This window comes from Dendrobates tinctorius, unplaced genomic scaffold (assembly GCF_039654945.1).
Source record: "Dendrobates tinctorius isolate UK_male_01 unplaced genomic scaffold, ASM3965494v1 ptg000097l, whole genome shotgun sequence".
Lineage (NCBI taxonomy): Eukaryota > Metazoa > Chordata > Amphibia > Anura > Dendrobatidae > Dendrobates > Dendrobates tinctorius.
Genome location: NW_027361765.1, coordinates 10,795,765 through 10,810,960, shown reverse-complemented (window position 1 = coordinate 10,810,960; position 15,196 = coordinate 10,795,765). Strand labels below are relative to the sequence as shown.

The 15,196-nt window shown below is 42.8% G+C and overlaps 1 long non-coding RNA gene across 1 annotated transcript in view; it reads right to left on the bottom strand.

Annotated features, from left to right (window-relative positions):
- The window catches only part of LOC141098993 (uncharacterized), a 73,854-nt gene extending 60,142 nt beyond the window's left edge, over nucleotides 1-13,712 (bottom strand). The window contains exon 1 of the long non-coding RNA XR_012234401.1: nucleotides 13,435-13,712. This is a non-coding gene — a long non-coding RNA (uncharacterized lncRNA). The remainder of the gene's footprint in view (nucleotides 1-13,434) is intronic.
- Nucleotides 13,713-15,196: the final 1,484 nt, after the last annotated feature.

Below are 15,196 nucleotides of genomic sequence, written 5' to 3'. Positions count from 1 at the left end.
TTTTATTTAGGTCTGTATAACTTGAGCATAAGATGACCTTTACTTACAATTTACTTTCCTAGTACTGACTTTGGACACAGATTACAACACACATTACATGACATATCTGTAGTAATTTATGCATCACATTTCATTGTCCATTATGTAAAATATGTATATACAACACGTTTCAATGTATGTGTAGGTAGGAGGGGTGGATGAGACACGTATTAATAAAGCAAAAAAAGGTCTCAGATCCAATGCGCTATCAGGATAGCGCAAAACCCATGTAATAAAGATGGCAGCAACACAGGTGCAAAATACTGATGAGACAACCACTCACAACAAAGGCCGAACTGGGACAAAAAAGTAGCCCTGCCACACATAACCCACCAGCCCACATACTATAACACTCCTCATCCCCGAACAGTGAATTTTTGCTATACTTTGTTGTGCCCCTCTACACTTTCTTTAAGGAGTTATTTGATGAGCCACATGTGAATGGCATGCCATTGGGTAAGATCGACCACAGCTCCATTTAAATGGTGCTCTTCAGAGCTCCAGTTCTTTGGATCATGGGGTCCCAGCAGTAGGATCACCAGCAATTGGAAACTTATCACCTATCCAGTGCATATATACAGGGCAGGAGAAGTGGTATTGTGCACTGTATATGTACAGAATAATACAGATAACATATATACTCGAGTATAAGCCGACCCGAGTATAAGCCGAGGCACCAAATTTTGCCACGGAAAACTGGGTAAGCTCATTGACTCAAGCATAAGCCATGTATGCATTGTCCCCTCATCCCTGTCCTGGTATGTGTGGCTCCCTCTGCTGTATGCATGGCTCTTCCATCCTCCTCCTGCTGTATGCATGGCTCCTCCGTCCTACCCTTGCTGTATGCATGGCTCCTTCGTCCTCCCCCTGCTGTATGTATGGCTTCTCCGTCCTTCCCCTGCTGTATGCATGGCTCCTTCGTCCTCCCCCTGCTGTATGCAAGGATTGGCATCCTCCCCATCCTCCCCGTGTATGGTATGCATGGCTCCTCCTACCTCCCCCTTTCCTCCCCGTCATACTCACTCCCTCTTGATGTGGTCTCTGCACTTCCCTGCTTCTCCGATGGTCTCCGGCACCAGCTGCTTCTTTCTGTGTTCAGCGGTCACGTGCTACCGCTCATTAAAGTAATGAATATGTGCTCCATGCCGAGTGCAGTATATACATGAGGGGAGGCTGACACTGGGGTATATACATGAGGGGAGGCCGACACTGGGGGTATATACATGAGGGGATGCCGAAACTGGGGTATATACATGAGGGGAGGCTGACACTGGGGTATATACATGAGGGGAGGCCGACACTGGGGTATATACATGAGGGGACACTGTCGACACTGGGGTATATACATGAGGGGATAATAACAATAATAATTTTTATTTATATAATAATTTTTGTTTATATAGCGCCAACATATTCCGCAGCACTTTACAATTAAGTGGGCACATGTACAGACAATAAATTCAATACAAGTTAAGACAATTTAAAAAGTGACATTAGGAGTGAGGTCCCTGCTTGCAAGCTTACAATCTACAAGGAAATGGGGGGACACAGTAGGTGAGAAGTGCTTGTTATTTCAGGTCTGGCAATTATAATAAATAGGGATTTTCATATAAAGCTGCATGATCCAGTCATCAGCCCGTGTGTTTAAGTGCAATAGTCAAGTATCAAGTGCAGTTATCGTGTGCATGGAGGGTGTGAGGGGAGGCTGAGTGCGGCATATACATGAGAGGAGGCTGAATGAGAGCGGCATATACATGAGAGGAGGCTGAGTGCGACATATACATGAGAGGAGGCCGAGTGTGACATATACATGAGAGGAGGCCGAGTGCGGTATATACATGAGAGGAGGCCGAGTGCGGTATATACATGGGAGGAGGCCAACACTGAGGTATATACATAAGGGGAAGCCGACACTGAGGCATATACATGAGGGGAGGCTGACACTGAGGTATATGCATGAGGGGAGGCCAACAATGGGGTATATACATGAGGGGAGGCCGACACTGGTGTATATACTGTACATGAGGGGAGGCCGACACTGGTGTATATACATGAGGGGAGGCCGACACTGGGTTATATATATATGACGGGAGGCCTACATTGGGGTATATACATGAGGGGAGGCCGACACTGGGGTATATACATGAGGGGACACTGACATTGGGGTGTATACAAGAGTGGAGGCCAACACTGGGTATATACATGAGTGAAGGCCGACGCTGGGGTATATACACGAGGGGAGGCCGACACTGGAGTATATATTACACTGGGGCTGACACTGGGCTATATACCTTACTGGTGCTGACACTGGGGTATATACATCACTGGGGCATATATATGAGAGGAGGACGACACTGAGGTATATACATCACTGGGGCTGACACTGGGGTATATACATCACTGGGGCTAACACTGGGGTATATACACTACTGGCACTAACTCTGGGGTATATACTCGTACATCACTGGGGCTGACACTGGGGTATATACATTACTGGTGCTGACACTGGGGTATATACATCACTGGGGCTGACACTGGGGTATTTACACTACTGGCACTGACTCTGGGGTATATACTTGTACATCACTGGGGCTGACACTGGGTTATATACATTACTGGCACTGACACTGGGGTATATACACATTACTGGCACTGGGCTGTATATATTACTGGGACTGACACTGGGGTTAAGCCCTGAAAGGCGGTCGCTGTAACTCATATCAGCCAAACCTGGTATGTAGACAGTTGTGTGTACATTAGGGTGACCACAAAAAATCGATGTCGGAATTTTGTCCGTCTGGACCCCACAAAACGATTCCCCTTTCCAGATATTGAGATAGCCAAAATTTGAGCTCGATCAAACGACGTTAACCCGTGCCGCTCGTCGCTCAAAGTTTGAAAAAATCCAAATTGAGGTTTTTTAAGATTTAGGTATTTTGCATAGTCTGTTAGACTATAAAGAATGTGACAACAACATTGCAGAAATAGCCCTGACCAAATTTTCGAACCATTTTTGGTATTTGAATGCAGAGTTGGTGGGATTATCGTTTTTTGATCCCACCATTACAGACAATGAAAAGTTGTTAATGGCTAATAAATTGCTCAGTAGCACAGATGAACTATCAGAGCATGCTAGGGTTGTAAAGCCAAAAGTTAGGAAAGAAAAATTAAAACAGGTAGGAAGTAACCGACTTTAACGACCTTCTGACAAAAGATGAAGAACAAAAGCAATATGTCCTGCAAGTTGTAAGCAAATGCCGAGCATTATATTCTGACGTTTCAAAAACTACTTTAACAAAAGCTCTAGAATAGATTAGATAACTATGTAAAATTATCAACTCATGTAGGTTAGCGTGCTCTGATGGTTCATCTGTGCTACTGAGCAATTTATTAGCCATTAACAACTTTTCATTGTCTGTAATGGTGGGATCAAAAAACGATAATCCCACCAACTCTGCACTCAAATACCAAAAATGGTTCGAAAATTTGGTCAGGGCTATTTCTGCAATGTTGTTGTCATATTCTTTATAGTCTAACAGACTATGCAAAATACCTAAATCTTAAAAAAACTCAATTTGGATTTTTTCAAACTTTGAGCAACGAGCGGCACGGGTTAACGTCGTTTGATCGAGCTCAAATTTTGGCTCTCTCAATATCTGGAAAGGGGAATCGTTTTGTGGGGTCCAGACGGACAAGATTCCAACATTTTTTCCCCCCAATATGAGATCCGGTCACCCTAGTGTACATTATATAGGTGATACTGTGACTAGTGTGTATACTCACAGTATCACCTATGTAACATATGAACATATGTACAGCAGTATCACCCATATATTGTATTTATACTAGTCACAGTATCCCCTATGTAATATATATATATATCTATATATATATATATATATATATATATATATATATATAGACTGCTGTATCTATAGACATGATATAGGTGATATTGCGACTGCTATAACTACAATATATAGGAGATGCTGCTGTATATATTTTTATATTTCACATAGGTGATACTGTGGCTATACACACCACTCACAGTATCACCTATAATATGTATATACAGCAGAGTTGCAGTATCACTTATATATTGTATATACAGCAGTCTATATACAGTATACAGGTGGTACTGCAAGTGCTGTACATACATAAAACCAAAGTTTCCATATTGGAACTCACACAGGTCCCTGAGATGGGGGGTGGATGAAGAACTGAGGTGGGCGAGTCCATCGTCGGGTGTGCAGAGCAGCGGATCCCTGGCTAGGACTGGTGGTTATTAGTACAGGAAACGAAACAGATCCCTGCACGAGTTGCGGAGGCCCTTTCAAACTTGATACTGAAGGCCCTGTGTGCAAGCACTCATGCTTGAACACGCTGACAGGGGCCACAGCCACGCGCAGGCACACGCTGACAACGGCCACCCCAGCGAGCACGTACTGTCAAGTGCCGTCATGGCCCTTGTTAGAACATGCAAGCGACAGAGCGCACTCACATAGGGCCTCTACTAAAGATGTTTTAAACAGCCAGTGGCCCACTTTGTAGTACAAAGCCACGGCTCAGCAGATTAGCAATCCAGGTATGCTCACAACCTACCAGTTCATGGAGGGGGTGACTGCTTAATATTAAATTGTACAAAATCAGCTGGTCACATACAGGTAATGCACATTATATGGCTTACAGCCTATTAGTGACGCCCATACTATCAGATTAGGTGGACTGCCCAGCACTATCTAAGAGCATCCCATGAGAACAGACACCCTAGTTTGCAAAGATTTGACTCACAGGTGTGAGGACCTTTGTCGCGAGTTGCGAGCTTGCATATCTTGCCCAAAATATTGACCAATACCTCATATATTATGAATATATATTTTTTGCACTTTTTTTCAGGGTGCAGCCAGTCCCATTATTTTTGACCTTGCAAACTAGGGTGTCTGTTTTCATGGGATGCATTTAGATCAGTGTTTCATGTTTTCAGAATTTCCTTAGTATTGCACAGGTGATGGAATTAATGCTTGAGCAGGTGTTGAAATCACCTGTGCAATGCTAAGGATATCCTGAAAACTTGACCTGTTGGTGGGTCTTGAGGACTGGAGTTGAGAAACACTGATTTAGATAGTGCTGGGCAGCCCGCCTACCCTAAGGCTGTGTTCACACGTTGCATTTTTTTTTGCGTTTTTCCAGTGGTTTTACCAAAAAATTCACTAAAAAAACACCTAAAAGAAGCTTCCCATTCATTTTAATGCATTTTGCACTTTTTGTGCATATTGATGCGTTTTTTACCGCAAAAAAAACACTTTGCGGTAAAAAACGCAGCATGCTCATTAATTTCGTGCTAAATTCCGCATTTCTGGCTATTTTCTATGTGTCTGGGGATGCTCCAGAAAAAATTGCGGCAAAAATGAGCAAAAATCGCGGCAAAAAACGCGCGTTTTCTGGGAAGGAGTCTGGTTTTCATGCAGAAATTTTCTGCATATGTGTGCATATAGCCTAATAGTATGGGCATCACTAATAGGCTGTAAGCCACATACTGTGCATTATCTGTGTGTGACCAGCGCCCTATACAAGCCGTTTTTCGTGCAATCTAATACTAAGCCATCACCCACTCCATGAATTGGTAGGTTGTGAGTGGTTGTCTCATCAGTGTTTTGCAGCTGTGTGGCTGCCATCTTTACTACATGGGTTTGCTGCATCCTGAGAGTGCATTTAGTTCTGAGAATTGGGCAGGGAAACACTGCTGCCCCTTTTTTTGCTGTATTAATTCTTGAATTTTTGGAGGATTTTTAGTCCTCTTTTGTGGTTTTGCTACTTAGTTTAATGAGACACATGTACCTTAAAGGGTAACTGTACTTTCAAGTGTCTTTTCAGAAAATGCTGTTCTGTGTGGACATAAGTAATAACACTGTATCCTGCATTTTCCCTAGTTTCCCCTATGCAGGCTCTCTTTCGATTTTGCAATTCACTGGGAGCAGCTGTGATCTCTGCCAAGTACAGCACAGCACACAGACAGGGATTTCTGCTGTGCATTCATTTTTTAGCAGCCAGGGACAAGCAGCAGCACGGTAGCATGAAAGAGATCCGAAGGAAGATGAAACATATTTCAATACATACAGTATATTTGTTATAACAAAACTATTAATCGCAACTAAACAGAAGTCAGTTGAAGTCCCTACCACCTCAGAAGTCTTAAAAAGAATGTCTATTCATAATTCTTTTGAATATTCTCTTTCTTTAAAACAACTGTTTAAAAAAATATTACTGTATTTGTTCTTCCTGGAACTCCTATTTCTACCAGAGCAGGAATATCCTGTCCATATAAATATATTGATTGCCAGGAAATATATATAAATTTTTAATACAAACAAATGAAAAAAATCCTGTGATCTTATTACTATGATTATAAATAGAATGATCACTCTTTACCCTCCTTTTCCCTGTTCTTCCATACTTATCTTCCCTAACCTTACCTCTCTTCCTTATCCCTTTCCTTCCCTCTTTTCCCTCTCTTTCTTTTCCTTTCCTTCCCTTCTTCCCTGGATTCTTCTCCCTGTTTTTTCAAGTTATAAGTAGGGATGAGCGAGTACTGTAGTATTCGGACTCGCTGTACTTGTTATGAGTACCTCCTAATACTCGGGTACTCGTAACGAGTACCGAGTCCAATGTAAGTCTATGGGAAATGCGATTAATGGGCAGGCACTGTGATGGACTGGGTGGGGACTGTGCGAAAACTGTGCCAGGCTATGCGGGACTGTGCTGGCCTGTGCGGGGACTTTGCCAGGCTATGCAGGACTGTGCTGGCCTGTGCGGGGACTGTGCCTGGCTGTGCGGGACAGTGCTGGCCTGTGTGAAGACTGTGCCGTGCTGTGCGGGACTGTACAGGGTTTTGCAGGTACTGTGCGGGACTGTGCTGGGCTGTGTGGAACTGTGGTGGGCCGTGCTGGGCGGGACTGTGCAGGGCTGTGCGGGCTGTTGCGAATATTGCGAGGCGAGTAGTGAAATACTCACGAGGATTCGCGTACCACGAGTACCGCATTACTCGCCGAGTACCGAATCCTCACGAGTATGCTCGCTCATCCCTAGTTATAAGCAATATTTTCTGGTAATTGTTATTTTAATATTATATTGTGATTATTATGCTTTACCCTCTCTTTCCTCTTAATTGTAAAAAAGTCCCCAAATAAAAAGTACATTATTGAAAGAGATTATATTGCAGAACTGAGCTGTTTGTATGTGAATCAGCCCTGGGGTGAAGTAAATGACTTGTTCCAAAGTTTGCCTCCCTCGTTTTATTTCTCTGCCTGTTTCTTCTCCCTGCTCCTCATGGTGATTTGAGCTATTTTTTCAGAGTGGATGACAAGTTCGGGAGGCAGAGGAGTGAAAGAAATGATTAATTAGTGGGGAAGGAAGCTGATGTCTATGATAAGATATATTACAAAGATTATTAGAATTGCTTGCACTATTGATTTCAGCAAAGTTTGTTGACAGTGTATTTCCATTCGACTCTGCCTTGGCCAGGATGTTTATACCGTATACAGGAGTAGGACAGCAAACTACCTCTGTGTGCTGGTAAAGCATACCCTAGCCCTAATTGTGCACTATGCGTAAGCATTTTACGCATATAATATGTTTTCTATGATTCTTATAACAATAAATAAACAATATTCTTCCATCTGGAACATAAATAATAATAAAGTCCAGCATGTCTGAGCGAGTGTAGTGGAAAATATAGAAAATAAAAAATTACCTGCTAACAAGCATTTACAGATGTCAATAAGATATCATATATTCTCGAATATATCCATTATACTCACTGACCTACATAGAAACGCATTTCATTTCAACATACCGGGTACTAGCCTTGCAGATCTACTGGAATTATAGATACATAATTATAAAAAAAAATGTTGACTTTGGTACTTGGCACACAAAAACATTACTGCCTGACGCCAGATGGATAAGTAGGTTTCACAAATGCCTCTTTAACAAATACTTCTAGTTAGTTCTAACTGTTCCTGGAGAACAGTGCCACGTAGTTTCTACAGTAACACAACAATTAGATTCTAATCATCATGACCGAATACATTATATAACATTTATTTCACTGCAATAATTTATATTATGCAAATGCACAGCTGGGTGTTTAGAAATGCAAAGTCCAGTAGTTGAAAGACTGCACCTCAAACATATTGTACTTACTGGTAATAGTATACATTGTGAAATAATGTACTGTATATAAAATCTATATAGACTTCTTATTAGGGTAAAGAACTTTATTTTAACCCCTTAACGACCAGGGGTATTTTTAGTTTTGCATTTTCATTTTTTGCTCCCCTTCTTCCCAGAGCCATAACTTTTTGAGTTTTTGGTCAAAATGGCCATGAGAGGGCTTGTTTTTTGCAGGATGTTTTGTATTTTTGAAAGAGACCATTGGTTTTACCATGTCATGTAAAAGAAAACAGGAAAAAAATTCCAATTGCGATGAAATTGCAAAAAAGTGCAATCCCACACTTTTTTGATTGGCTTTTTTACTAGGTTCACTAAATGCTAAAACTGACCTACCTTTATGATTCTCCAGGTCATTACGAGTTCACAGACACCAAACATGTCTAGGTTATTTTTTATTTAGTGGTGAAAAGAAATTCCACATTTTGTAAAAAAAAAAAAAAAAAAAAGTTGATATTTTATTGGTGATATCAGATATGTCTATATTTGATTTTTTTAATGTTTTATTTTGAATTGGTGAAAGGGGGATGATTTAAACTTTTTTTTTTTAATTCTTTTAATATTTTTTATTTTATTACTTTTTACTTGCTTCAATTGTCTCCATGGGAGACTAGAAGCTGCACTTGTCCAATCGCCTCTGCTATATAGAGCAGGGCTGCAGCTCATAGCGATCCAGCAATGACAGCCACAGGGGTCTTCTGCTGACCCTGGGTTGTCATGCTGACCCATTGGCAACCAGCAGTCATGTGACATGGGCGCCGATGGGAGGAGGTAATGACGTACTTCCTGCGCGTGCATGTTAAATGCCACTGTCAGAGTGTAACATGTTAACAGCAGCGGGTGAATCGCGATTCCACCTGCGGCTGTTCCGGTCACATGTCAGCTGATCAGATCAGCTGTCATGTGCCAGAAATGGTGCAGGCTCATTGCCGGAGCCCGCACCAAACAGGGGGTGGCGTCCAATGGGGTTTAGCATGTGATGCTCGTTCAAACTAACCTGTGGCAAGTAACAGGTGTGAGCAATCTGAAAATCACACCTGGAACCCGACAAAAAGGGGAGAAATTGACTCAATCTTTGCATTGTGTGTGCCACACTAAGCATGGAGAACAGAAAGAGGAGGATAGAACTGTTTGAGGACTTCAGAACCAAAATTGTTGAAAAATATCAATCCAAAATCCTTCTGGCTTTCTTGTGGACAGATGAGATCAAGATATAGCTGTTTAGTAATACACATCATTCAACTGTTTTTAAAAAACAGGATAAAGCCTACAAAGAAAAAAAACACAGTACCTACAGTCAAATATGGTGGAGATACAAAGATGTTTTGATGGCGTCAGTGGAATGGATGAGGATGTAAGTATGGTTTAATTTAGATTTATTAAAGAATCTGTGTCATTCTTTCAATTAAATCACTTTATTCTGGGTGTCTGGTTTTCATACAGTATGGGGTTACTAATTGGGGCGTCTTATTGACACCTCTCCATTACTAACCTCGGGACTTGATGTCACCTGACAATACAAAGGTGACATCAACCCCCCTAACTATCACCCCTCTTGCCACTGCTACAGAGCAAGTGGGAAGAGCGAGGTTAGGTGCCAGAATTGGCACATCTTATAGATGTGCCTTTTCTGGGATGGCTGAGAGCTGATGTTTTTAGCCGGGGGGGGCAGTATCCATGGTCCCTTCCTAGGCTATTAATATCAGCCTGCAGCTGTCTGCATAGCCTTTGCTGGTTATTAATTATAGGGGGACCCTACTTGATTTTTTTTAGGATCCCCCATTTCAAAAGCCAGAAAAGGTTTAATATACAGCTGTCAGCTGATCTTAATAGCCTGGGAAGCTCCATGGGTATTACCCCCTTCCCAGGCTATAAACATCGGCCACAAGCTGTCGGATTTCCAACTGCTGGTTAACAAAATTATGCGGGGGCCCACGCCATTTTTTTCAGAAAAATAATCTTTTATTAATTAAATACATGTACAGTAAGCTGCACACACACTTTACTAATTGTACATGCAACTGACATCTGTATAACTATCAATTCTATGTGTATATACTGTATGTAATCCATCTATTCTAACTTGTCGACTCCTGCTGTGATTGTATACTACGTGGCTGCATGTGAATTGCTGGCTTTTCTTCTATCTATCTATGTAGTATATATACATACTGTATATATGTATGTGTCGCTGATATCTATATATGTAATAGAGTATATATACGAATGGAGCGACCCATCTAGCGGGGTACTCGGTACTGGGCCCGTTGATCTCAATGGGAGTTGTTACGGAAGCTGTGACCCGGTCCGTGGCCCTGGGGCTCCATGGCAAAAAGGGGATGAATGAACAATGAAATAAAGTTGATGAATAGTTCGTGACGCCACCTGTAGTGTTCGGCAAGTGAGGTGTTAGGCCGACGCTGCATGCAGATCCTCTGGGACTAGTGGTGGGTTGCAGCCAAGATGGGGAAGCTCCCCACAGGTGGAGCTGTAGTCCCAGGGCAGTGTAGATGTAGCAATGGAGGAGAGGCACAGGCGGTGTAGAGGCCGGTGCCCAGATGTAGTAGTGTGGGGTGTAGTGATGCGGGAATAAGTGGAAGACACCAGGGCATGTAGTTCCAAAGCTTTACTCACAGTCTGCAGCTCACACAGATGCCTGCCTTCGTGCTGTGTCCTCCGGGTCCTGGGCTCAGTCAACCTCCAGGAAAGATAGGATGCTCCCTTCCAACACTCCGCCAACAGGTACCTTTCTGAACGTCTCCTCTATAGCGCCTTTAAGTGAAGTACTCCTAGTACTGAGTTACACTGGAGTGCCTCCTGGCAGATGTTCCCAAGAACTACTTGTACGGCAGACAGCTGTAGCCTGCTTCGGGGACTCCTTACTCCTGAGTCCCGGCTCACTATCAAAGTTTCTGTTGTGCCCCCAAGTCTTAGATGGAAGTAGTGCATTTACAGCCCACTACTCCACCGGTGTCTGCTGCAGGACCTTCAGTATCCATACAACCTCGGGGACCGGGCCCCGGCCTTGCGCTTAGAACTTCTAGGCAGGGTTCTCCTCTAACCAATGTCCTGTATGTTCCCTTTTACTCCTTCGTTCCGTGCTAATCCCTCTCTCTCATAGAAGGTCAGGTTTCAGTCCAAATGTCTTTCTCCTTCTTTCCTTCCCTGTGCCAGCTGGCTCAGATCACTGAGGCAGCTGCAGCACTCCTTCCTCCATCATTCTTCCAGGGATCCGCACTCCTCTCCGAGTGACTCTCTCTCTCTCACTCACTGACTGACTAAACCTTCCCGCTCTTTATGTATTCTAAACTCCACTCACCTCCCAGCACGTTTCGTGTTCCAAGTAGGGAACCACCAAAGGTGCTCTGCTACTCTCTAAGCAAGGAGCCGCAATGTGGCTTTGCTACACTACTTTATGGTGAGGGGTGCAGGTGTTGGAGCGTGGTCAGGAGTTCCCACCTTACCTGGATGGTGGGGCACCACACCTCAGGAGGAGGTGCAGTACCTCTGTGGCGACTGAAGCCTCAGGGGCGCCACACATACAGTGTATATGTGTGTGTGTCACTGACATCTATGTATCTATGTATTCAAAGTGTATACATCTATTCTATCTATTCTATCCTAACCTGTCACATCTATCTCTATCTATTATATATATAAATTTTGAAGAATCTTTCCTTTGAAAATGATGTGTAATGACATAGAGAATTGCTCTATGTAAAAGCTCATGTTAAAAATACATTGCATTCGGATGTAAAATGAATGCTAGGTGTGAAAAATCAGATTGTACTTGCATGACACTCGCATAACACTCATCCATTTTTTCGGTCCTGATATTGGAACTTTTTTTTCACACATATGGGTATGAACCCTAAGGCTAACATCCATTTTTGTGGAAAAAGTTTGAAAGCCTTGTAAGAGATTATATACAGGAGTATGTGGTAAAGAATAACATTGTAATTGACAGCTAGCATGGTTGAACTCAGGACAGTAGATGTCAACTAACCTGATAAGTTTTTATGAAGAGGTGAGTAGCAACTTGTATAGTGTCAGCTATTGATAGTGTTTTTGGACTTTGCAAATGTTTTACGCCAAGGTTCAGTGCTGGGTCAGCTATTGTTCAACATAATAACATTAATAGAGAAGATGTATTCAGAGTAGTGTCTCTGTTTTTTGCAGATGACACCAAACTATGTAGTTTTGTGTAGTCTATGAAACATATTCATAAACTGACTTCAACAAACTGAGTGTTTGGCAGATAACACTCAATGTTGAGAAATGTAAAGTTTGGCACCCGAGCACTAATAATCTGAATGCAGCATATCCTCTGCTCTGTGGGGAGGAAAACTAGGAGAGTCACTTGTAGAGAAGGATCTTTGTATACTTGTAGATCACAGCCTAAATAACAACATGCAATCTCAATCAGCTGCTTCTAAGGCCAGTAAGATATTGTTATGTATTAAAAGAGGCCTGAAGTTGTGGGACAGGGATGCAATACTACCACTGTATAATGAGTTAGCGCAACCTCATCTGGAATATGCAGTTCGTGTTTAAGAATTAAACTAATTAGCAAAACCACTAAAGAAGATTCACAGTCTCCAAAAATGCATTTTAAACAGCAGACAAAAAGGCAGCAACACTTACCTGCCCAGATCTTGAAACAAATGCACTACAGGGTGCAGCCAGCCCATAAAGCAAGATGTTAGCAACACAGGTGCAAAATACCAGATCAACAGCCATTCTCCACCTACCCATTCCCGGAGGGAGTGACTTCCCAGTATACAATTGCACAATAAAGGCCTGCATAGGGCGTTGTTCACACAAGGGTACTGGATAGTGTCTGGTTCACAGCCTATTAGTCACACCCCTACTTTTCGATTAGGCGGACTGGCCTGCACACTCTCAATACATAACAGTGTGAACACCCCCCATGTAAGACCAAATGTGTTTGGGCTTGGCTGCACCCCGAAAAATATAGTGCAAAAAATACAAAAATAGTGAGGTATTAGTTGATATTTTGGCCAAAATACGTAAGCTCGTAACCTGCACCAAAGGTCCCCACTCTTACGAGTCCCAACACTAAACTAATTAGCAAAGCCACTAAAGAAGACTCAAAGTCTCCAAAAATTCATTTTAAACAGCAGACAAAAAGGCAGCAAAACTTACCTGCCTAGATCTTGAAACAAATGCACTACAAGGTGCAGCCAGCCCATAAAGCAAGATGTCAGCAACACAGGTGCAAAATACCAGATCAATAGCCATTCCTGGAGGGGTTGACTTCCCAGTATACAATTGCACAATAAAGGCCTGCATAGGGCTTGTTCCCACAAGGGTACTGCATAGTGTCTGGTTCACAGCCTATTAGTCATGCCCCTACTTTTCGATTAGGTGGGCTGGCCAGCACACTCTAAATGCATAACAGTATGAACACCCCCCATGTAAGACCAGATGTGTTTAAGAATTAGTTCATAGAAAGGATGCCCTGGAGTTAGAAAATGTACCATAAATAAAGAGCCATAAAACTGATAAGCAGCATGGAGGATCTTAGTTATGAGGAAAGAGTAAAACAAATGTATTTAGTCTTGAGAAGAGATGACTAAAGGGGGAGTATGATTAGCTTGTGCAAGTACATGAACAGCCCATACACTAAACATAGTCAATAGTGGAAATGAGCCGACTGCTTCATGCAACCCCTGTCCATAGTCCAGGTCAGGATAAACATCAGCTGTGCGAATTTCCATACCCTCCTGGATCCTAGGCTTGTCTTATGATTAACCGGCCTAGGTCACCTTTATACTGCGCAGATTACGTCATCCAAGGACGATGAATCAAAAGCCCTGAAGATCAAGAAATTTGGTCAACTCCTGAGTGCTCTAAAATCCAGGTGCATAATGATCGCAGTCGCACAGGGTTTGTCTGCGACCGGGCCCATGAGAGAGGGGGCCAGTTTCACTTGGATGTGGATTCCAGGGTAAACATTCAGGTGAAATATGTTACACTGGGTAGTTGTGCTGCCATACCACTGGCCAATCAGAAGTTGGCAACAGATCTCAACTTGCCAGTGACAAGCAGCGTATGGCAGCAATGCTAGGCACTGCCCATACCAGCATGCCAAAGTCAGCAGCCGACTTCTGCACCAGCTACAGAAGAGGACGCCATGCAATTAGGAGCAGGAAAAAGTGAGTAGAATAGTTTGTTTGTTAAAACGTGATGAAGAAGAATGGAAGAGGACCAGGATTGGGGGCAATATACCAGAATGGGGACAATTTACCAGGATAGGGACATTTTATGACATTGTACCAGAATGTGGGCATTATACCAACATGGGAACATTATACCAGAATGGGGGCATTATACCAGCATGGGGGATATTGTACCAGAGTTGGGGACATTATACCAGAATTGGGGATATTATAATAGGATGGGGGACATTATGCCAGGATGAGGGGCATTATGTCAGGATGGGGGACATTATACCAGAATATGGACATTACACCAAGACAGGGGACATTATACCAGCATGGGGATATTATACCAGGATGAGAGCCATTATACCAGGATGGGGGACATTATACCAAAATAGGGACATTAGGCTACTTTCACACTTGCGTTTTTTGTGCTGCGTGCGTAGTGCAAACGCGCATAATAACGCATCAATCATTTTTTATGCGTTTTCTTGTTTTTTACGCATGGTTTTTGCAAAAAAAGCATGCGTTTTTTTGCGCTGACGTGCGCATGACCATGCGCACGTCAGCGCTCCCATAGACTTTAATGTGTTTTTGGGTGAATTTTGTGCGCATTGCGTGCGCATGCGTTTTTTTGAGACAGGTCGGACGCACAAAAAATGCAACAGGATGCATTTTGTGTGCCCGGGCGCACACTACAAAAAAACGCATGCGCATACAAACGCATGCCAATGCGCACCCAT